Source organism: Oncorhynchus keta, unplaced genomic scaffold (genome assembly GCF_023373465.1).
Source record: "Oncorhynchus keta strain PuntledgeMale-10-30-2019 unplaced genomic scaffold, Oket_V2 Un_contig_15185_pilon_pilon, whole genome shotgun sequence".
Lineage (NCBI taxonomy): Eukaryota > Metazoa > Chordata > Actinopteri > Salmoniformes > Salmonidae > Oncorhynchus > Oncorhynchus keta.
The window spans coordinates 1-24,187 of record NW_026279177.1 but is presented as its reverse complement, the minus strand read 5'-3'; the positions used below and the strand labels follow the sequence as shown (position 1 = coordinate 24,187).

The 24,187-nt window shown below is 44.4% G+C and overlaps 1 pseudogene; it reads left to right on the top strand.

Annotated features, from left to right (window-relative positions):
* The first annotated feature begins 2,304 nt into the window (after positions 1 to 2,304).
* LOC127918895 (myoferlin-like) lies at positions 2,305 to 23,965 on the top strand (annotated as a pseudogene).
* Positions 23,966 to 24,187: the final 222 nt, after the last annotated feature.

Sequence of the window (24,187 nt, the reverse complement as noted above, 5' to 3'; positions counted from 1 at the left end):
CATTTACATTTACATTTAAGTCATTTAGCAGACGCTCTTATCCAGAGCGACTTACAAATTGGTGCATACACCTTATGACAACCAGTGGAACAGCCACTTCGCATCTAAATCTTGTTGGGGGAGAAGGGGGGTGAGAAGGATTACTTACCCTACTTACCCTATCCTAGGTATTCCTTGAAGAGGTGGGGTTTCAGGTGTCTCCGGAAGGTGGTGATTGACTCCGCTGTCCTGGCGTCGTGAGGGAGTTTGTTCCACCATTGGGGGCCGGAGCAGCGAACAGTTTTGACTGGGCTGAGCGGGAACTGTACTTCCTCAGTGGTAGGGAGGCGAGCAGGCCAGAGGTGGATGAACGCAGTGCCCTTGTTTGGGTGTAGGGCCTGATCAGAGCCTGGAGGTACTGAGGTGCCGTTCCCCTCACAGCTCCGTAGGCGAGCACCATGGTCTTGTAGCGGATGCGAGCTTCAACTGGAAGCCAGTGGAGAGAGCGGAGGAGCGGGGTGACGTGAGAGAACTTGGGAAGGTTGAACACCAGACGGGCTGCGGCGTTCTGGATGAGTTGTAGGGGTTTAATGGCACAGGCAGGGAGCCCAGCCAACAGCGAGTTGCAGTAATCAAGACGGGAGATGACAAGTGCCTGGATTAGGACCTGCGCTCGCTTCCTGTGTGAGGCAGGGTCGTACTTCTGCTGGATGTTGTAGAGCATGAACCTACAGGAACGGGACACCGCCTTGATGTTAGTTGAGAACGTCAGGGTGTTGTCCAGGATCACGCCAAGGTTCTTAGCGCTCTGGGAGGAGGACACAATGGAGTTGTCAACCGTGATGGCGAGATCATGGAACGGGCAGTCCTTCCCCGGGAGGAAGAGGAGCTCCGTCTTGCTGAGGTTCAGCTTGAGGTGGTGATCCGTCATCCACACTGATATGTCTGCCAGACATGCAGAGATGCGATTCGCCACCTGGTCATCAGAAGGGGGAAAGGAGAAGATTAATTGTGTGTCGTCTGCATAGCAATGATAGGAGAGACCATGTGAGGTTATGACAGAGCCAAGTGACTTGGTGTATAGCGAGAATAAGAGAGGGCCTAGAACAGAGCCCTGGGGGACACCAGTGGTGAGAGCGCGTGGTGAGGAGACAGATTCTCGCCACGCCACCTGGTAGGAGCGACCTGTCAGGTAGGACGCAATCCAAGCGTGGGCCGCGCCGGAGATGCCCAACTCGGAGAGGGTGGAGAGGAGGATCTGATGGTTCACAGTATCGAAGGCAGCCGATAGGTCTAGAAGGATGAGAGCAGAGGAACTGTGAAGGACCTTAGCGTTACTCAGGATCCTGAACTCTTTTTTGATGAACATATCAAGAATATTTCAAGGGCAGCTTTTTTTCATCTTCGTAACATTGCAAAAATCAGAAACATTTTGTCCAAAGATTATGCAGAAAAGCTCATCCGTGCTTTTGTCACTTCTAGATTAATCTACTGCAGTGCTCTACTCTCCGGCTACCTGGATAAAGCACTAAATAATGTTCGGTTTGTGCTAAATTCGACTGCTAGAATCTTGACTAGATCCCCAAAATGTGATCATATTACTCCAGTGTTAGCCTCTCTACACTGGCTTCCTATAAAGGCTAGGGCTGATTTCAAGGTTTTACTGCTAACCTACAAAGCATTACATGGGCTTGCTCCTACCTATCTCTCCTATTTGGTCCTGCCTGTACATACCTACATGTACGCTACGGTCACAAGACGCGGACCTACTTATTGTCCCTATAATTTTTTAACAAACAGCTGGAGGCAGGGCTTTCTCCTATAGACCTCAATTTCTATGGAAAGGTTTGCCTATCCATGTGAGAGACGCAGACTTGGTCTCGATTTTTAAGTCCTTACGGGTGCATCATGTCGCGCCAGGCTTATTTTGCAAAACTTGACTTGAGTGGGTTGAGTCACTGAAGTGATCTTCCTCTTGCTGGTCTTGCGCCCCCTTGGGCTCATGTGGTGGAGAAGATTTTTGTGGGCTATACTTAGCCTTGTCTCAAGGTAGTACGTTGGTGGTGTGTTGATATCCCTCCAGTGGTGTGTGGGCTGTGCTTTGTGGGGGTTATATCCTGCCTGGTTGGCCCTGTCTGGGGGTATTGTTGGACAGTTTTGATGTCATGGAAAGAGCAGGTTTTCTTAATGTTTTGAACACTCACTGTAAAATCAATCATTTCATAACTCTTTGATCGTGGTAAACTATGAAGCAGTTTAGGACTAAGGGATGGATTTGTTTCAACATCACTAATCCCCCCCCTCTCTCTCTCTCTCTGCAGGTCTATGATTCCTACTCCTCAGGGCAGACAGTCTAATGGGGAGTTCAAGGTGACACAGACATTTAAATATCCTTACATCCTAATTTACAAAAAAAGTGCATTTCATTTAGTTATTTACAGAGCAATATATCAATTACATCCAATCTATTATGTTTGCTTTTCATAACAATGACAGAAACCATTATATACACATAAATCACAGGAATCCTTTGTTCAAATATGGTATGACTACAATGCACACTACCACAATGTTTTTATACAGTATTGAATATATTACTGTAATCATCCTTCCAGGCAGTAACCTCAATATCCATATTTGTTTGATATTTAATTGAGTTGTCAACAAACATGCATTTTTATTTAAATAAAAGTAAAATGGTTGAAATCTGGTTCAAATCAGTTGTGTGGTGTATCTGTAACCAGACTTTACTTTCATTTTAACAGTTGGATGTTGGGTACATATATGACGAACCTGGTAAGTTCCTCTTTACAGAAGAGTGACACAGGAAACAAAGTATTATATTGATCTTCAGTTATCTTCAAAGACATCCTTTGTGTGTGTCTGTGTCTGGAATGTGTATATTCTTATGGTCAACAGCCCACGCCATAATGAGGAAGTGGCTTCTTCTGAGTGACCCTGGTGACTCTAGCTCGGGGACCAAAGGTTACCTGAAGGTCAGCCTGGTCATCGTGGGGACAGGAGACGAGCCACCGGTACGACTGCTGTGTCACTATGCTATGTCACCTCACACCTCACCTGTCTTTCTCTACATTCGAGCATTTCGCTACACTCGCATTAACATCTGCTAACCATGTGTATGTGACAAATAAAATTTGATTTGATTTGATTCTCTACCATTGTACTTAATGTAATATTGATTATATCGTTTTTAATCTCAGCAAAAAAAGAAATGTCCTCTCACTGTCAACTGTGTTTATTTTCAGCAAACTTAACGTGTACATATTTGTATGGACATAACAAGATTCAACAACTGAGACATAAACTGAACAAGTTCCACAGATATGTGACTAACAGAAATTGAATAATGTGTCTCTGAACAAAGGGGGGGTCAAAATCAAAAGTAACAGTCAGCATCTGGTGTGGCCACCAGCTGCATTAAGTACTGCAGTGCATCTCCTCCTCATGGACTGCACCAGATTTGCCAGTTCTTGCTGTGAGATGTTACCCCACTCTTCCACTAAGACACCTGCAAGTTCCCGGACATTTCTGGGGGGAATGGCCCTAGCTCTCACCCTCCATTCCAAACCACCCTCCATTCCAAAGACCCTGGGCATCTTTCTTTTTGTGTTTTTTAGAGTCAGTAGAAAGGCCTCTTTAGTGTCCTAAGTTTTCATAACTGTGATTTTAATTGCCTACCGTCTGTAAACTGTTAGTGTCTTAACGACTGTTCCACAGGTGCATGTTGTTAATTGTTTATGGTTCATTGAACAATCATGGGGAACAGTGTTTAAACCCCTTACAATGAATATCTGTGAAGTTATTTGGATTTTTATCTTTATCTTTGAAAGACAGGGTCCTGAAAAAGGGTTGAGTTTAGTAGCATGTGCATACAATATCAATATGTTATACAACTACATAGAACACACCATATTTCATAAAGGCTCTCCTCTCCTCTCCTCTCCTCTCCTCTCCTCTCCTCTCCCTCTCCTCTCCTCTCCTCTCCTCTCCTGGGTGTTCAGACTGAGAAGAGAGAGCAGAACGAGGAGCAAGATGACATAGAGAGTAATCTGTTGGTGCCTGCTGGGGTAACACTCAGATTGGTCACTCTCAACCTGAAGGTGTACCGTGCAGAGGACATGCCTCAGAGTACGTGTATATTCCTTCTTTCTCCATCAGCAGCATAGTATCATTTAGTCCAGTCCAAAAACAACCTCTTGCCCCTTTCCTTATCCCAAAGCCTCTTGTTTCTTCCACCTACCACTTCCCCTTACCCCTACCCCATTGGGTATGCATTTTTCTAGGTAAAGGAAACGTGTAAGCAATATGGAAAAAGTTAGTATGAACAGCCAACACCATATTGATTGTAACGTATCTGCAAACACCAAGTGATTAAGGGTTATTTTTGAACCTGGAAATTCATTTCAAGTAATCCAACATTGTTATCAGTGGGCCTATTCTTTCAAAACGTTGATTTAATGTCTGTTATTTTTCATGTTGGTGTATGTTAATATCCATTCATTCCACCTCACAGTGGATGATGCATTTGTACAGACTGTGAAACAAGTATTTGGAGTGGAAGGCGATACGAAAAACTTAGTTGATCCATTTCTGGAGGTCAGCTTCGCTAGTAAAGCTAACACTCAGAACTCCTAGAATGCAAGTCATTAGGTAAATATTTTCATATCTTTGGTTTGATGTTGCTTATTGATGACATTGTTTTGGTTTCATCTGTGCACCAAAATCATAGAGAAAAATGCCAATCCTGAGTGGAACCAGCTGATCAACCTTCAGGTCAAGGTGTGAACTAGCTCTCTCGTATTACATGTAGTACACCACAACACAAATGGATGATATGAATGGAAGCCAGACAAACACAACACTCATTTCCTCTTTAGTTCCCATCCATGTGTGAAAGCATCAAGTTGACTGTATTTGACTGGTAAGACTTTTTCAAACAAGTGTTATAACGGTTTACTGTTTATTACACTATCCACATTCATGTATACCGTCACTTTTAAATGCTGCTACTTTGAGTTTAAAGACATGGATATCGTAGGAGCATTTATTAACAATGTATTGAACCTTTCACACAGAGGGATCGTCTGACCAGGAATGATGTGATAGGAACCACATTTCTAAATCTGACCAAAATAGCCTCATCTGGTGGTGAGATTGAAGGTATGGTATCGCTTCTTTCTCACTCTCACACTCTTGTGTGTGTGTGTGTGTGTGTGTGTGTGTGTGTGTGTGTGTGTGTGTGTGTGTGTGTGTGTGTGTGTGTGTGTGTGTGTGTGTGTGTGTGTGTGTGTGTGAGTGTGTGTTCCCTGTCTCATCCACATTGCATCTGTCCCTTCAAACAGATACACCTGCAGAAAATTGCACCAATCTGTCATCTGAAGGTAAAGAACCATCATCTTTTTGTATGAGGCCTCCCTATAGGGTGGCAGGTAGCCTAGCGGTTAGAGTCTTGGGCCGGAAACCGAATGGTCCCTTGTTGAATACCCGAGCCGACCATGTGCCATTGAGCAAGGCACGTAATCCTAATTTGCTCGAGGGGTGCCTTACTACTATGGCTGACCCTATAAAACAACACATTTCACTGCATCTCTCTGGTGTGTGACAATCAAATGTTTATTTGTATTGCTTTTGTCAAACAGGGGCAGCATTTGCAAATACTAAAGTTTGACTACAGATGTAGTGTAGGCACCAGACCACGTTGTATTACCATGTTTAAAAAAACACACAAAAAACGGGGGGAAATAATAGAAAAACAGCTACCCTCTCCAGACCATCAGATTGTTAAATAGTCACCCCTAGCCGGCCTCTGCCCAGTAGCCTGCCCTGTACATAGTCACTGTTTCTAGTCCGGCTACCACCCTGTACTCTAGCCTGCACCTTAGAGACTGCTGGTATGTACTTAGTCACTGTTTCTAGCCCGGCTACCACCCTGTACTCTAGCCTGCACCTTAGAGACTGCTGGCCTACTGTATGTACATAGTCACTGTTTCTAGTCCGGCTACCACCCTGTACTCTAGCCTGCACCTTAGAGACTGCTGGCCTACTGTATGTACTTAGTCACTGTTTCTAGCCCGGCTACCACCCTGTACTCTAGCCTGCACCTTAGAGACTGCTGGCCTACTGTATGTACTTAGTCACTGTTTCTAGCCCGGCTACCACCCTGTACTCTAGCCTGCACCTTAGAGACTGCTGGCCTACTGTATGTACTTAGTCACTGTTTCTAGCCCGGCTACCACCCTGTACTCTAGCCTGCACCTTAGAGACTGCTGGCCTACTGTATGTACATAGTCACTGTTTCTAGCCCGGCTACCACCCTGTACTCGAGCATGCACCTTAGAGACTGCTGGCCTACTGTATGTACATAGTCACTGTTTCTAGCCCGGCTACCACCCTGTACTCTAGCCTGCACCTTAGAGACTGCTGGCGTACTGTATGTACATAGTCATTGAACACTGTCTTACCCACTTCATATGTATATACTGTATTCTAGTCAAGGCTCATCCTGTATAACTACTGCTGTACACACGTTGTCTATTCATATACTGTCCATACCGTCTATACCAGGGGTGTCAAACATACGGCCCGCGGGCCGGAACCGGCCCCCAAGGAGGTTCGATCAGGCCCGCAGGATAATTTGAAAGTGGAAAAAATGCATAAAAGACATGGAATTAATATTTTTTTTTTAAGACAAGCCGCATCACTGAGACAGACTGAAAACAGCAGACGGTATCAATGCGCCATCTGCTGCTTGTTACGACGTTGTTAAGATTGTTAATGTCTCTACCTCTCCACTACACCCTCATTAGCCAAAATGTCGTTATCCAAACGGAGAAAAGTAGATAAGGAGTGTAGAATTTTCAAAGAAAAATGGACCACGTCCTATTTATTTACAGAGATGCACGGAAAACCTTTGTGCTTGGTGTGTTTGCAACAAGTTTCGGTATTGAAGGAATATAATATTCGACGCCACTACGAGACTCATCACAGCGAAAAATATGACGGCTTGCAAGGACAACTGAGAAGAGATAAGATTAACGAATTGCTGGCGGGTCTGAGGAAACAGCAGTCAACTTTCATCCAGAGCCGAGAAGTCAGTGAAGCAGCGGTAAAAGCCAGCTACCTAATTGCTAGCGAAATAGCATTAGCATCGAAGCCGTATTCCGACGGTGACTTTGTTAAACGATGCATGATGAAGGCGGCTGAACTTGTATGTCCCGAGAAGCGACAAGCTTTTGCCAATATTAGCATGACGAGGAATACTATAGCAGAGAGGATTTCGGAACTATCGGCAGATTTAGACAGTCAATTGAAACAGAGAGTCAAGTCATTTATTGCATTTTCCGTGGCAATTGACGAGAGCACTGACATCACAGACGTGGCCCAACTGGCCATATTTATTCGAGGAGTTGATGAGACATTGACTGTTACTGAAGAGTTTCTTGAGTTGGTGCCAATGATGGACACCACAACAGCCGAGGACATTTTCGGCTCTGTCCTTGCTGCATTGGACAGAGTTGGAGTGGACTGGTCCCGCGCTGTCAGCCTGGCTACAGACGGCGCGCCATCCATGGTCGGAAAGAAAGCAGGTGTCGCGACAAAGTTCAAAGACAAAGTACAAGCCCTTAATGGAGGAGATCGTTTCTGGACATTTCACTGTATTTTGCACGAGGAGGCATTGTGTTGCAAGTCGCTGAAAATGGACCACGTCATGGAGGTGGTTGTTCGCACTGTAAATTTCATCCGGTCCAGAGGTCTGAACCATCGTCAGTTTGACAAACTTCTCAGCGACAGCAACATTACCCACAGCCTGCCATACCACACTGAAGTGAGATGGTTAAGCCGAGGCGCTGTGCTGAGGCATTTCTTTGATCTACGAGAGGAAATCGGACAGTTCATGGAGAAAAAAGGAAAACCGGTGTTGGAATTACAATCTCAGGAATGGCTACGGGACCTTGCATTCTTGGTTGATATTACTGAACACTTGAACAATCTGAACAAAATGTTGCAAGGCCGCAAAAAAGTTGTCACACAGTTTTCTGACAACATACATGCATTTAAGTTGAAGCTGACTTTGTGGGAGATGCAACTGGCAAATGGCAACCCTGCTCATTTCCCCTGTCTGAGAGATGTGTGTGTGACCAGACCTGATGCGGACATGAAACGGTACAAAGACAAAATTTCAGGACTACTGCGGGAGTTTGAGAAACGTTTTCAGGTATTTGGTGAACTTGAGACAGAATTTTCAGTTTTTCGCTCACCTTTCACAGTTAAAGCTTCTGATCTGCCGGTCGAAATTCAGCTAGAGATAATTGATTTGCAGTGTGATGCAGATTTGAAGGGCAAATTTGCCTCTGTAGGTCTGGACAGATTTTATCAGTATCTACTACCAGGGTACCCCAAATTAACAGCCCTGGCTGCTAAAATTTTGTGCATGTTTGGGACAACCTACCTTTGTGAACAAATTTTCTCAGTGATGAATATCAATAAAACAAAAATGCGTTCAAGGCTCACAAACAAGCACTTAAATGACATTCTGAAAGTGACAGCTAGTCAGGACATGACACCTGGTGTTGATGCACTTGTACAGGCCAAAAGATGCCAAGTTTCAGGTACAAATACAAGTCCAGACTAGACTAACACCTTTAAAATGCTGCCTTAGATACTGTTTGCATTGAAAGAATACAGCTCTGTGAAGATGAATCCTTACTGTGGTGATTTAAAAAATGTGCACTTTAATGTTAGTCAGCAGCTTCAAAACAAAAGTTGTGTGATGGAATTCTACTGTTCATACAACTCCATACATTTTCAGTATGTATTGTATGTGTATGTATGTTTCATGTATGAAGTTTACAGATTTACAGGACAGGCGAACACTTTCTTCATTACACATTTAAAATCACTCTCCTTAGTTTGTAAGGTGTACGCAGGGATTACATTTAGATTTTATATGCGTATGTGTAAGTGGTTTAAAAATTCCTTTCTTTAAAAGTCTCATTTAATCTTAAAGTGCATTACTATATTTTTCAGTACCAATTAAAGTTTTGTGCCTTTGTACAATCAGTGGGATCAGTTGCAATGCATATTTGTGAATGATAAAAGTAAATTGCACATTTGTCTAAGGAAATATGAGGTGTTTCATGAAATGTTTTGTAAAAGGATAGTTCATTAAATTTCAATATTTTCCTAATGTTCTTGTGCTTCTTTACACCAAAACAAAGGAAAGACATGATATTTTGGTTATTTATAGCAGAGTATGGTATAATTTTAATGGTCCGGCCCACTTGACATCTCCCTAGGCCGTATGTGGCCCACGATGCGAAATGAGTTTGACACCCCTGGTCTATACACACCATTATATACACACATACAGTATATACAGTATATTTCTATTCCAGACTCATTCTGATATTTCTACATTTCTTTCTTTAAATTGTTTTGTATTGTTAGATATTACTTCACTGTTGGAGCTTGAAACATAAGCATTTCACTACTTCTTCGATAACCTCTGCAAAATATGTACACACGACCAATAACATTTGATTTGTTTTGTTGAGTCTCGCCGTTTGAGTCTCGCCGCCAGGCCAATTACACTGTACTTGGCAATGGACTGGAGTAAATATTACATGAATTCAAACCATTTCACAAAGAGAACCTGCCTTTTTATTTCAGTGAGCAGTGGGGAGGCAGAGGTGGGTTTCCTCCCAGCGTTTGGGCCTTGCTACCTAAACCTGTACGGCAGTCTCAGGGAGTTCACTGGCCTCCCAGACCCGTACGAGGAACTCAACTTTGGCAAGGTAAGACCATCCCAGCTCTGGCAGGATGTTTTGTTATTTCTTATTGTAAATATTTGCATATCTAACATGCACATCTCTCTCACAGGAACATGTAATTATTAAGATTCAGAATTGAAATTGTTGTAGAAAATTAGCTCTTGTAGTCAAGAACATTTTTAAGCATTCACCCAGGGTTTATTCAATAGTGACCTGTGCAGGGGAGACATTTTTTGGACGTAGCCAGCATTGCTCTCTCTTAGACAAAAATACATTTTAGCTTATATAGGCAAGGAACATCTGGTTTAGATCAGTATTCTCTTTTCTGCTGAGTTTCTTGGCAAACTTATCTATTCTATAAAACATAAAAACATACAGGTATCCCCTCTTCAATGTATAACACGTTTCATACTCCCCTTCCTCAAATCCAGACTGTCCGGTTCTAGTTCAACTTGGATAATAGCTTTAAAGCACACAGTACAGTTGTCTAACACAATTGTCATTAAGCTGAATTTTCCTTCACAATTATTTTTTCTCAAGTCATTTCCTGTGTTGATAAGAACATATTGTGTAGCAACGCAATTACAGTATCACTGTCTGTCTGTCGTCTGTCTGTCTGTCTGTCTGTCTGTCTGTCTGTCTGTCTGTCTGTCAACCAACCAGGGTGAAGGGGTGGCCTACGGGGCAGAGTCCTCATCGAGCTCTCCACTCAACTGGATGGCAAAGCTGACAGGAAGCTGGACAACATCTCCAGTGATGACATCCTGATGGCCCAGGTACACAGAGAGGGTGGGACCTGTCATAGCTGGGATATTGTTGCTTCATGTATTAATAAAGGTCTGAAACAGGGATGGTGTCAATTCCAATTGAAGGCAGTCAAATCAAGAAGTAATTTGAAATTCCAGTTCAATCATTTCAAAAGGGCATATATTTTCCATGACTTCTCAATAAACTGTAAGGTAGAAGCTATTTACTTCAAAAGTAATTCAAATTACTTCGGAATTGACTTCCTTCAATTCGAATTGACCCCAACCCTGGTACTGAAACTTGCAAAACGTAGAGAAGAACTGATGAGAAATGGATACAGAGAAAGCTAGAAGGGAAAAGTTTACACCTCCATCCAGATTTCTTGTGTGTAGACCAGTGTTTCCAAATCCAATTTTGTTTTAGTCCGACAATAACACACCTTTAATGAATGTACAATGGAATAAAGCACCCTGACCTCTTGTTTGTGCTTTCAGAAGTACCAGCGGAGAAGGAAGTTCTCGCTATGTGCTGTGTTCCACAGCTCCTGCATGCTCCAGGAGCCCGGTGAGCCAATCCAGTTCGAGGTCAGCATTGGCAACTACGGCAATAAGCTGGACTCCACCTGCATGCCACTGGCATCCACAACCCAATACAGCTGTGCTGTGTTTGACGGTGAGAAAACCTAGACTACACACCAGTGTTCTTCAGTCCTGATGGGTACCCTCCTGGTGTGCTAGCTATTGTTCCAGCCCAGTGCCAACACATTAGACCTTGATTAGACCTTCCCCTTACACTTGTGTCTATAAATAAGGTAGTAGTTTTGGAATTGTTAGCTAGATTACTTGTTGGTTATTACTGCATTGTCTGAACTAGAAGCACAAGCATTTCGCTACACTCGCATTAACATCTGCTAACCATGTGTATGTGACAAATAAAATTGGATTTGATTTGATTTGATTTTGACCTGATATCTGAATGTTTACAAAATAAAGCTTTTTTTAGCACCCATGCTTCGAGAGCATGTGTTTGTTTATCTATCAATTCTAAAGGCACAAGGCAGACAAACTATACACAGTCATGCATACGAAAAGAGGAAAACATACAGTGCCTTCGGAAGGTATTGAAACCCTTAGACTTTTTCCACATTTTGTTACGTTACAGCCTTATTCTAAAATGGAATAAATAAAGCAAATTCCTCAGAAATCTAGAAACAGTACCCCATAATGACAATGCGAAAACAGGTTTTTAGAAAATGTTTGCTAATTTATTAAAAAGAAAAAATGGAAATATCACATTTACATAAGTATTCAGACCCTTTACTCAGTACTTTGTTGGAGCACCTTTGTCAGCGACTACAGCCGTGTGTCTTCTTGGGTAGGACGCTACAAGGTTGGCTTAGCTGTATTTGGGGAGTTTCTCCCAATTCTCTCAAACTCTGTCAGGTTGGATGGGGAGTGTTGCTGCACAGCTATTTACAGGGCTCTCCAGAGATGTTCAATCGGGTTCAAGTCATGCTCTGGCTGGGGCACTCAAGGACATTCAGAAACCTGTTTTTGCTTTGTCATTATGGGGTCTTGTGTGTAGATTGATGAGGGGGATTTTTTTTTTAAATCAATGTTAGAATAAGGCTGTTAACCTAACAAAATGTGGGGAATGTATAAAGGGGGTCTGAATACTTTCTGAATACTTCTCATTCCTATCAAAAGTGCATTGCTGTTCCCAGTGCAGTAGAGACATCCCCATACAGCAGGACTAAATTGTCAAGTAGTACAGGTATATACCACTCTGCAGCTTGACCTGGATATGACTTAGTTCTGTTTCTCCTGTAGGTAACCACTACTATTACCTGCCCTGGGCTGACACCAAACCTGTTGTCATCCTCACATCCTTCTGGGAAGACATTAGCCACCGATTGGATTCAGTCAACATCATCCTCTACATCGCAATCAACCAATCATGGGATAATTCTCAGTTGTTGCAACTTTATTATTTTGTTGTCATTTCTTCCAGGAATCCAACCTCACTTCTTTGAGAACAGCCATCCTTGCCAAAGCCTCAGAGGCGCGCTTGGCTGAGATCTGGCTCAAACTCATCAACCACGTGATTGAGGATCTGAACAAGTAAGACATTCATCGATCATATCTCAGCTTATGATAGTTTCTTGCTAGGTTCTGTTAGCTTCCTTCTAACTTATCCTAACTTCATGCTAGATTCAGATCGCTTCATGATATGTTCTGATAACTTAATGCTTGGTTGTGATAATTTCATGCTAGGTTCTGGTAGCTTTGTGCTTTGTGATAGCTTCACCCTAGCTTCACATTCTTTAGTTAATGTGAGGTTGTAATAGTTTCATGCTAGGTTCTGATAGCTTCGTGATACGCTTTTGATAGTTGAACACTAGCTTCTGATAGCTTTATGCTAGGTTTTGATTGCTTAATGCTAGGTTCTTATAGCGTCATATAGGTTCTTCTAGCTTTAAAGCTTCTGATAGCTTCAGTATAGTTTCTGTAGCCTCATGCTAGCTTCTGATAGCTTTAAGGTACCAGAGCTTGAGGGCAGGCCCAACCTGACGGCTCTGGACGTCCAGATTAAGAAGCTGCGTGATTCGGCGGTGGCCAGCATCAGGGAGATGGCCAAACGCTTGAAGGAGGAGGCCACCGACGTTATAGCCACTCTGACAGACATCGAGGACTGGCTGGAGAGACTGAAACAGCTTGCAGAGGAGGTCAGGAGCAACAAGACATTGACATTCTCACAACATTCAGGGTTCACTCAAGCCCACTCAATTTGTACCCTGAGCACACGTACCAGCCTGTAAATTGAATTCTCTCTCTCTCTCTCTCTCTCTCTCTCTCTCTCTCTACTACTATAAACGGAAAACTCACTCTCTGCCCATCTCTTAATAATCTCTCTTTCATACCTGTGTTTCGCTCTTCCCTCAGCCCCAGAACAGTATGCCTGATGTGGTGATCTGGATGCTGCGTGGAGAGAGAGAGGGCATGAGCACCTTGCCTTCCCAGCTAATCAGATCTCTCTACTCCACTCTACAGTGAGCAGGCCTGTGGGAAATACTGCAGGACACAGACCATCTTCATGCAGGTACTAGGATGGAGAAGAGACTGATACTAGTGATAAGGTAGTAGTAGTAGTAGTACTAGTAGTAGTAGTAGTAGTAAGTGTAGCAGCATGATAATGGTAGGCAAATTCTATGGCAGGACCTTTACCATCTTAATGCAGTTAATATGATGGAGAACAGAGACTACTGATCACGCTACTACCATTATCACTAGTATTAGTAATATTAGTGCTAATAGTAGTAGTACTTGTTTAAGTAGTAGTAGTGGTATAATTAAACAATAAGGCCTGAGGGGTGGAGATATAAATAATATACCATGGCTAAGGGTTGCATCCAGGCACTCCGTGTTGCGTCATGCGTAAGAACAGCCCTTAGCTGTTGTATATTGGCCATATACCACACCCTCTCAGGTCTTATTGCTTAAGTATTTGTAACAGTTTAACTTCCTTCCTCGCCCATACCCGGGTCGAACCAGGGACCCTCTGCATGCATAGACAACTGACACCCACGTAAGCATCGTTACTCATCGCCCAATAAAGCCGCGGCCTCTTTGCAGAGCAAGGGGAACAACTACTTCAGGTCTCAGAGCGATGACGTCACCAATTGAAACGCTATATTAGCGCGCACTCACCGCTAACTAGCTATCCATTTCACATCTGGTTAAATATAGTACAGGGTCAGCAAGAGCAGGTGTCACGCGAGCTAAAACCAGCCTGAAGTTATTTTTTACCCCCACTCCCCTACTCAACGCAGGTTTTTATGGAAACAATTATTTTTTTATTTAAAATATAAAGAATTAATTAAAAAAATCATTAATTTAGGTATTCTGTACCCAAGTATTCACACAAATAAAAAAGTGACGAGATCATGTCTCTATGTAATCAAGGTATGAAATTATTATTTTCAAATACAATTTCTTTGGAATTAGTTGTGGTTAATTTGCAGTGTACAAATGATTCTAATTAGGTTCCAGCTCCACCATCCGATCCGACAACAATCAGCCCGCTGCTGAATCTATTTGCCTACCTCTGTATAGTGGTATGATAATAGTACAGGAATACTACAGCAGGACTAAGACAGTCTTCATGCAGTTATTACTAAGGTGTACAGAGACGTAAAACTGATGCCAGACATTGTTAGTGGATATTGAAGGCAAAGTGGTTGAAAAGACGTCATTATAATCAGAAACTGATGTCCTTTCAACTAGTTTTTCAGTCTTGGCTGCAGGAAAGAGGCTCATAATCAATCAGTTTTGTGTCAATGTCCAATGACAATGTCTGTCTGGAGTGCTAAGAGAGAAAGAGTCCAGGGGCGGATCTGTTTAAAACGCATTGGTTTAAACCCTCAGATATGGCATAAACATTCGGAGATAACATGCAGTTAGCTACTTGCCGTTTTCATAGGTGATGTACAGTAGGGTTGGACGATACACCGTATATACCAAATACCAGTGTATTTCAAAATAACCCAGGTTGATTTTCAATATATAATTTCAATATATAATCTAAACATTAGCTGGTTAACTGAAGGTAGCTAGCACCGATTAGTGCTAGATATTAAAATCTGTATACCGCTTCAACCCCGATGTATAGTATTTAGTTTTGTTGTTTGTTTGTTTCTGGACAGTACCCCATGGACAAGAACAAAGGCGTGAAGATCCCTGTCCAGCCCGTGTCAACATGTGGCTGGGACCCCTCTGCCCACGAGAAGAAGTTCAACAGCTTCTCAGAGGGAACCTTCAGTGTGTTCAAAGAAATGGTATTATTATTGTTATTCACATGGGTTTTGTGGCAATGCTTTGTTTTACAGTACTAAAGTTGGTATTTTTGGCTGGTCTTTACTATGTAGATGAATCTCTTTTCCTTTACCCCCTCGTTCTCGCTCTCCCTCTTCACCTCAGTATGAGAACCAGGCCCAGGTGTTTGGGAAGTGGGGCACCACAGGGTTGGTGTGCCGGCAGAAGTTCTCTGACGTGACTGGGAAGGTGAAGCTGAAACAGGAGCGCTTCATGACCCCCAGGGCGTGGGAGGGGAAGGCGAGTGGTTCGTCGACCCCGAGAGAGGGTGAGAGTGACCTGTTGGCATGCTTAAACACACACACAACACATGTACGATGTGCGCGCAGACACACACACACACACACTCATACTCACTCATACACGCATACTTATACTCATATCCACACACACTCACACAAACTCACTCAGGCACACAGACACACAGACGTTTGTGGACCCTGATAGATGGTGAGCAGGAGATCTCTAGCGCTATAAATAATTGAATTTAAGTAGAAACTTCCTGTTTTCATTGTTTGTTTTCAGTAGTTTACATTTCAGTTGGACTAGCCCACCCACACGAATCTAGCTTGGTCTGGCATTGTCTGTGTTGTGGTTAGGGAATCATCCTCTTTCCGTCTCTGTTGATGTGCAGAGAGTCATAGTACTGAGCATAGTACTCAGTACACAATAGTCCCATTTCCACCTCATCCACTCCACCTAAGTCCTCATTGTTTGCCTCTGAGTCAGGAGTGCACAACACCAGCCCCCTCATAGTACATAGAAACACTTCCCCAAACAGTTACCTCATTGATTTGGTTGATTTGACCTTTTCCCTTAGATACGGTTACCCCCGTTGATTTGACCTTTCCCAGACACAGTTACCTCAATGATTTGGTTGATTTGACCTTTCCCAGACAGTTACCTCAGATTTGGTTGCTTTGACTTTTCCCCAGATACGGTTACCCCGTTGATTTTACCTTTTCCTCAGATTTGGTTGATTTGACTTTTCCCAGATACTTTTTTGACCTTCCCCAGACAGTTACCTCAATGATTTGGTTGATTTGACTTTTCCCCAGATACGGGTTACCCTGATTTGACCTTTCCCAGACACAGTTACACAGTTACCTCATTGATTTGGTTGATTTGACTTTCCCCAGATTTCCCAGACAGTTACCTCAATGATTTGGTTGATTTGACTTTTCCCCAGATACGGTTACCCCGATTTGACCTTTTACCCCAGATACGGTTACCCCCTATTGATTTGATTTGACCTTTTCCTCAGACATTTCTTCAGATACAGTTACCTTTCTTACCTCAATGATTTGGTTGATTTGACCTTTCCCCAGACAGTTACCTCAATGATTTGGATTGATTTGACTTTTCCCCAGATACGGTTACCCCGTTGATTTGACCTTTCCCCAGACACAGTTACCTCATTGATTTGGTTGATTTGACCTTTCCCCCAGATACGGTTACCCCTGTTGATTTGACCTTTCCCCAGACACAGTTACCTCATTGATTTGGTTGATTTGACCTTTTTCAAGACATTTCTTCAGTGGTTCAATCCTACCTTCTTTCCACTAGAGGTGAGCATTCCTTGTCTAAGCTCCAGCTGCCAGTACTCGATAGGTTAGTGATCAAGCCCGCTATTTGTGATGTGTATGTCTGTGTTTGGTTTTTAACAACCATGTGGGGACCAGAAGTCCTCACAGGGATAGTTAAAACCAGGAACATTTTGACAAGTGGGGACATTTCACGGTCCCCACGAGGAAAAAGGCTATTTTAGGCTTATGGGTTAGGTTTAGGTTAGGGTTACAATTAGGTTAGGTTTAGGAGTTAGGGTTAGGGTTTGGATTAAGGTTAGGTTTAGGGTTAGGGGGTTAAGGAAAAATAGGATTTTGAATGGAATCAATTGTTTGGTCCACACATGGATAGTCAAACAAACGTGTGTCTGTGTTATTCAGCCTGCTAACAGAAGCAGACGGCGGGGCACACAGAGTTCACAGACGAAGTCTACCAGAACGAGACACGTTTCATTGGCGGGGAGTGGAAGGCTGCTGCCGACCCTTCACAGATGTGGTGAGACAGAGCAACACACACACAGATACACACACTATTGCTAGAGACAACCCTGTCGCCTGTACTCAGACCCCTCTATCTACAAGAGGGAAGAGGAAGAAATATGTAACACTGAGAAGTTAAGCTGACCCCTCAGTGTCACATTAATTCTCCCTTTAGGAGAATTAATGAATTTTCTTATACGAAAAGAGGTCAACGGAACTGAAGCCATTTAGTCTGTTTCCTATGCAATTTGATCTACTAGACTAAGTAGCGACAGGTGCTCTTCCATGGATTCATTTATGCACATATCACTCACTGTCTTGTTTTTAAGTCATGTTTCCCTTGTCAAGAGAGCTGCATATAGCCTGGGTACCATTCCACTTTTTGTCTCTCCTTGTCATGCCAAGAATTGTAGCGAAAAATAAAATAAAAGTTGTTTCTTAATAACAGTATTTATAGTTGTTCTTAAAATTCTGGATATTGAACGTTGAAATTGCCAAATGTCCCGACTGTTTGGCGTATGACACCGAGTACTAGGAATGAAAACAGGTCTGGATTTTAGGCTAAGCTGCGTAGCCTTGATGTTTTCAAACTGTGATGCCTATTGTTTTGATGTCGGGAGTTTACACAGACAGCTACCTTTTACCACAATCGTGCTTGTTTCAATGAATCCCATATATAGAGAGGCTTAGTTAAATACTTGATAGGAGACTAGAAACCAATGTGAATCAATCCCTCCCACACAGAATACCCAGAGGGGAAAATAGAGTGCTACTTCCCTACTTTTATAAACAGTGTGTCTCTGTATTGTTTTGATGTTGTAATGTGGTGTCATTGTCACATGTTGATATACAGCCACTGTGTAATGTTGAAGTGACTGTTCTGTGTAGAATGGGCAGAAGAGCCAGAGTCCAGGGGAGATAGAGTGTCCTGCTGGCTGGAAGTGGGAGGATGACTGGAGCTTCGACAGCAACAGGGCTGTGGATGAGAAAGGTAAAGAAGCAGTGGAATTATCCTCCTTCATAACCCAGAAGATAACACTGGAATTGATTTTATAATGTACTGGTGTATACTTGTTTCAATCAAACAATCAATATTGTTTAAGGATTGCATTATCATATGTAGAACAATATGGCACTGTATTGTATACAATTTAATTGATACACCTCTTCTGTACTGTATTTTGACTTGACCTATTATAACCAATATGATACTACAGTATAAAGCTGAATGTCCTCTGACTCTGTATACCGTTTGTCACTGTGTGTGTTGCGTACCAGGTTGGGAGTATGGCGTCACCATTCCCCGATGACAAGCCCAAGTCCTGGGGAGCAGCAGAGAAGATGTAAACATACACCGCAGGAAGAGACTCTTACGGCCACGCAGGAAAATAGCAGACACTAAAGCAGCACCTGAGGTGAGCGGAGGAGGAAGAAGAGAAGCGGAGGGAGGAGGAGAAGGAGGAAGGGGAGGGAGAAGGAAGAGGAGGAGTTGAAGGAAGAGGAGGAGGAGGAGGAGGGAAGGAGGAGAAGGAAGATGAGGAGGTAAGGGAGGAAGAGCAGGAAGAGGAGGGTAGGAGAAGGAAGAGGAAAGGGAGGAAGAGGAGAAGGAAGAGGAAGGGGAAGAAGGAGGGAGAAGGGGAAGAAGGAGGAGAAGAAGGGAAAGGGAGGATGAGGAGAAGGAAGAGGTTATAGAAGGGGAAGAGAAGGGGGAAGGAGGAAGAGGAGGAAAAGAGGAAGAGTAAGGAGAAGGAGGAGGAGAAGGGAAAGGAGGATGGAGGAGAAGGAAGAGGTTATAGAAGGGGAAGGAGGAAGAGGAGGAAAGGAGGAAGAGTAAGGAGAATGAGGAGGAGGAGGAGAAGGGAAAGGAGGATGGAGGAGAAGGAAGAGGTTATAAAGGGGAAGAGAAGGGGAAGGAGGAAGAGCAGGAAGAGGAAAAGGAGGAAGAGTAAGGAGAAGGAGGAGGAGGAGGAGAAGGGAAAGGAGGATGGAGGAGAAGGAAGAGGTTATGGAAAAAGAGAGGAGGAAATGTTTAGTGTGCAGGGTAAAGTGGAAGCATGTGTGTATCTGTGTGTATCCGAGAGCTTCTGGTCAGCGGGGTGGTGGCACCGGGATCCTCATCTCTCCCAAGTGGTCATTCTCTCTTTCTCCCTTACCCATCTGTCTATCGCCTCCTTTGAATTTCATGCTGTCACAGTTACCAGCCCTTTCAAGCTTAACATCCTTATCATTTATCGCTCCAGGTCCCCTCGGAGAGTTCATCAATGAGCTTGATGTCTTGATAGCTCTTTCCTGAGGACGGCTCACCTGTCACAGTTCTGGGCGACTTAACCTCCCCACGTCTACCTTTGACTCATTCCTCTCTGCCTCCTTCTTTCCACTCCTTTCCTCTTTTGACCTCACCCTCACCTTCCCCCTACTCACAAGGCAGGCAATACGCTCGACCTCATCTTTACTAGATGCTGTTCTTCCACTAACCTCATTGCAACTCCTCCAAGTCTCCGACCACTACCTTGTATCCTTTTCCCTCTCGCTCTCATCCAACACTTCCCACACTGCCCCTACTGGATGGTATCGCGCCGTCCCAACCTTCGCTCTCTCTCCCCCGCTACTCTCTCCTCTTCCATCCTATCATCTCTTCCCTCTGCTCAAACCTTCTCCAACCTATCTCCTGATTCTGCCTCCTCAACCCTCCTCTCTTCCCTTTCTGCATCCTTTGACTCTCTATGTCCCCTATCTTCCAGGCCGGCTCGTGGTCCCCCTCCCGCCCGTGGCTCGACGACTCATTGCGAGCTCACAGAAATTGTGGCTCCGGGCAGTCGTGAGGCGCAGAGCGGAGGAAATCCGCCTCCTGCGGACCTGGCATCCTTCGCTCCCTCCTCTCTACATTTTCCTCCTCTGTCTCTACAAGCAAAGCCACTTTCTACCACTCTAAATTCCAAGCATCTGCCTCTTAACCCTAGAAGCTCTTTTGCCACCTTCTCCTCCCTCTCCTGAATCCTCCCCCTCCTCCTCCTCTCTGCAGATGACTTCGGCCAACCATTTTGCAAAGAAGGTCGACGGTATCCGATCCCCTCGTTTGGCAGCCAAACGACACCGCGGTTCTGCTCACACTGCCCCACCTGTGCTCTGACCTCTTTCTCCTCTCTCTCCAGATGAAATCTCGCGTCTTGTGACGGCCGGCCGCCCAACAACCTGCCCGCTCGACCCTATCCCCTCCTCTCTTCTCCAGACCATTTCCGGAGACCTTCTCCCTTACCTCACCTCGCTCATCAACTCATCCCTGACCGCTGGCTACGTCCCTTCCGTCTTCAAGAGAGCGAGAGTTGCACCCCTTCTGAAAAAACCTACACTCGATCCCTCCGATGTCAACAACTACAGACCAGTATCCCTTCTTTCTTTTCTCTCCAAAACTCTTGAACGTGCCGTCCTTGGCCAGCTCTCCCGCTATCTCTCTCAGAATGACCTTCTTGATCCAAATCAGTCAGGTTTCAAGACTAGTCATTCAACTGAGACTGCTCTTCTCTGTATCACGGAGGCGCTCCGCACTGCTAAAGCTAACTCTCTCTCCTCTGCTCTCATCCTTCTAGACCTATCGGCTGCCTTCGATACTGTGAACCATCAGATCCTCCTCTCCACCCTCTCCGAGTTGGGCATCTCCGGCGCGGCCCACGCTTGGATTGCGTCCTATCTGACAGGTCGCTCCTACCAGGTGGCGTGGCGAGAATCTGTCTCCTCACCACGCGCTCTCACCACTGGTGTCCCCCAGGGCTCTGTTCTAGGCCCTCTCCTATTCTCGCTATACACCAAGTCACTTGGCTCTGTCATAACCTCACATGGTCTCTCCTATCATTGCTATGCAGACGACACACAATTAATCTTCTCCTTTCCCCCTTCTGATGACCAGGTGGCGAATCGCATCTCTGCATGTCTGGCAGACATATCAGTGTGGATGACGGATCACCACCTCAAGCTGAACCTCGGCAAGACGGAGCTGCTCTTCCTCCCGGGGAAGGACTGCCCGTTCCATGATCTCGCCATCACGGTTGACAACTCCATTGTGTCCTCCTCCCAGAGCGCTAAGAACCTTGGCGTGATCCTGGACAACACCCTGTCGTTCTCAACTAACATCAAGGCGGTGGCCCGTTCCTGTAGGTTCATGCTCTACAACATCCGCAGAGTACGACCCTGCCTCACACAGGAAGCGGCGCAGGTCCTAATCCAGGCACTTGTCATCTCCCGTCTGGATTACTGCAACTCGCTGTTGGCTGGGCTCCCTGCCTGTGCCATTAAACCCCTACAACTCATCCAGAACGCCGCAGCCCGTCTGGTGTTCAACCTTCCCAAGTTCTCTCACGTCACCCCGCTCCTCCGCTCTCTCCACTGGCTTCCAGTTGAAGCTCGCATCCGCTACAAGACCATGGTGCTTGCCTACGGAGCTGTGAGGGGAACGGCACCTCAGTACCTCCAGGCTCTGATCAGGCCCTACACCCAAACAATGGCACTGCGTTCATCCACCTCTGGCCTGCTCGCCTCCCTACCACTGAGGAAGTACAGTTCCCGCTCAGCCCAGTCAAAACTGTTCGCTGCTCTGGCTCCCCAATGGTGGAACACACTCCCTCACGACGCCAGGACAGCGGAGTCAATCACCACCTTCCGGAGACACCTGAAACCCCACCTCTTTAAGGAATACCTAGGATAGGATAAAGTAATCCTTCTCACCCCCCTTAAAAGATTTAGATGCACTATTGTAAAGTGGCTGTTCCACTGGATGTCATAAGGTGAATGCACCAATTTGTAAGTCGCTCTGGATAAGAGCGTCTGCTAAATGACTTAAATGTAATGTAAATGTAAATGTATCTGTATGTCAATTTCAAGTGCTAAAGTTCTAGTTCTTACACACTGGCCACTGCCTCTCTGTTGACTCTACAGAGGCGGGATCCCGGCGAAGGCTGGGAATACTCGTCCTTGATTGGCTGGAAGTTCCACAGGAAGGAGCGCTCGTCTGACACATTCCGCCGTCGCCGCTGGAGACGCAAGATGGCTCCGTCAGACGGGATAGGAGCATCAGCCATCTTCAGACTGGAGGGGGCGCTGGTTAGTAATCTTCTTCTGAGTTCAAAAACAATTGACTACACAGGAAGGCTAGACTTAAAGTAGACTCTCAAGCCACACATCAAAGTGCTTCATTTTACAAATGTTGTTTTTCACGGGCAGAAGATTGACTATCAATCATCAATTTTATAATTGTTGCTCTCTCAGCTGTGTGACTGGGTTGTGGAGACAAATAAAGTACTACTTTAGTTACAAAGTGTTAGATTCTAGAGTAAAAACTCAGACGCTTATTAAAGCTCTTTATTAAACCACTGGGTCATACAGCTGCGTAAGACATATTCACACAAGCACTGGTATTTAACCATTTCTACTATGCTGAGACCTCGTTATACATCGGAACAGCCAATCCACCAAGTCATTTATGTTCTTCCTCACTTCATCTAACCTGACCTCTGCCCAAATTGCTCACACCTCCCCAACTCACGGCTGTCATGATGACTTGTACCAGACTGTGTCTCTTCTCCTACCATAGGATCCCTGATGGCTAACAACAACATATCCTGACAGAATGTAAACATTATACATTCCCCTCTCTCCCTCAGTGACATGAATACGTGTATTTCATATCTAAAAGTCAGAACCCATCAAAAGGCTTTGGGAAACCCAGTCCATGATAATAAAATGGAATTTGGCCAAGTGCCTTTTAGTGTGTTATCTTGATTATAATATCCTCTCATTATTCTCCTCCATCTGCTCCTTCCTGCCCAGTGATCCTGGTTGGCAACGCACTCAAAAGGCCGAGATTAGACCAAGAGTTGACTCATGCCCTATTTATTTATTCACGAGGGTGTGCTATTTGTGCTGCTGTACCATCATGGGCCCTATCCCGAAACAAACCCAAACCCCTAGTCCCTGGACACGTATGGAGATTCAAGAGGATTGGATAGATTTAAGCAATATCATTATAGCTCCAGCAGGGTCCAATCATTTAAAATCTTCTATGTGTCTAGGGTTCATTTTTGGACTGGGCCATGGTTGTGTTATTATGTCTTGATGTCATGTCATGATGAGCTTGAGCTCAATGCACATATTTTCCTAATGGATGATCATGATAAAGTAATAACTATAAAATAAAGACAAATGTATTAAACTTTCACCACTCTAGAATTACCCATCTCTCTAATGAAGGCATTGCTAGTCCTGTTCTTGGTCTCTGTCTCTCTGGCTGTATTTACACAGGCAGCCCAATTCTGATCTTTTCCCACTTATTGGCAAAAGAGCTGATCTGATTGGTCCAAAGACCAAGTAGTGGGAAGAGATCAGACTGGGGGTGTCTTCGTAAACTCAGCCTCTGTGTTTTGTCTACAGGGGGTAGATGTTGATGAGAAGGCCAGTAAGAAGGACGCTGCCAGACTGTTTGGTGCCAACACACCCACAGTTTCCTGTAACTTTGACCGTGAGTAACATTGACCTATGTCAGCTGATTGCAGACACTGATTAAGTGATTAAGGCTGTGGCCACACAGAGATAGATGAAAGAGTATAAAAACACAAAAGCATTGGTCCCGGTTTTTCCATCAAAAAAGTCAAATAATTTCCACATTTTGCATACGAAGTTCGTACTTAACAAGATGGACAACATCAGCATTTTGTTGTTGACAGATAGACATTCATAATCTCCTTTGTTCGTGAAGGTATGACTC